This window comes from Aulostomus chinensis, chromosome 1 (assembly GCF_037954235.1).
Source record: "Aulostomus chinensis isolate RoL2024-O1b breed Wild chromosome 1, RoL_Achi_v1.0, whole genome shotgun sequence".
NCBI classification, from domain to species: domain Eukaryota; kingdom Metazoa; phylum Chordata; class Actinopteri; order Syngnathiformes; family Aulostomidae; genus Aulostomus; species Aulostomus chinensis.
In genome coordinates, this window is record NC_141320.1 from 33,581,806 (window position 1) to 33,582,748 (window position 943).

Below are 943 nucleotides of genomic sequence, written 5' to 3' on the forward strand. Positions count from 1 at the left end.
TCACCACATCACTGTAGCATCATTTTGAGATTCGAAGCAACTCTCACCACATCACTGTAGCATCATTTTTAGGTTCGTAGCAACTCTCACTACATCACTGTGGCATCATTTTGAGATTCGAAGCAACTCTCACCACATCACTGTAGCATCATTTTGAGATTCGAAGCAACTCTCACCACATCACTGTCGCATCATTTTGAGGTTCGTAGCAACTCTCACTACATCACTGTGGCATCATTTTGAGATTCGAAGCAACTCTCACCACATCACTGTAGCATCATTTTTAGGTTCGTAGCAACTCTCACCACATCACTGTCGCATCATTTCTTAGGTTTGTAGCAACTCTCATGATATCACTGTAGCATCATTTTGAAATTCGTAGCAACTCTCACCACATCACTGTAGCATCATTTCTTAGGTAAATAGCAACCCTCATTACATCACTGTAGCATCATTTTGAGGTTCGTAGTAACGCTCACTACATCACTGTCGCATCATTTCTTAGGGAAGTAGCAACTCTCATTACACCGCTTTCGCATTATTTTGAAATTACTATCAACTCTCACCACATCACTGTAGCATCACTTCTTAGGTTTTTAGCAACTCTCATTACATCACTGTCGCATCATTTTGAGATTCGTAGCAACTCTCACCACATCACTGTGGCATCATTTCTTAGGTAAATAGCAACCCTCATTACATCACTGTACCATCATTTTTAGGTTAGAGCAACTCTCACCACATCACTGTCGCATCATTTCTTCGGGAAGTAGCAACTCTCATTACACTGCTTTAGCATTATTTTGAAATTACTATCAACTCTCACTACATCACTGTAGCATCACTTCTTAGGTTTGTCGCAACTCTCATTACATCACTTTAGCATCATTTTGAGGACTGTAGCAACTCTCACGACATCACTGTCGCATCATTTTGAGATTCG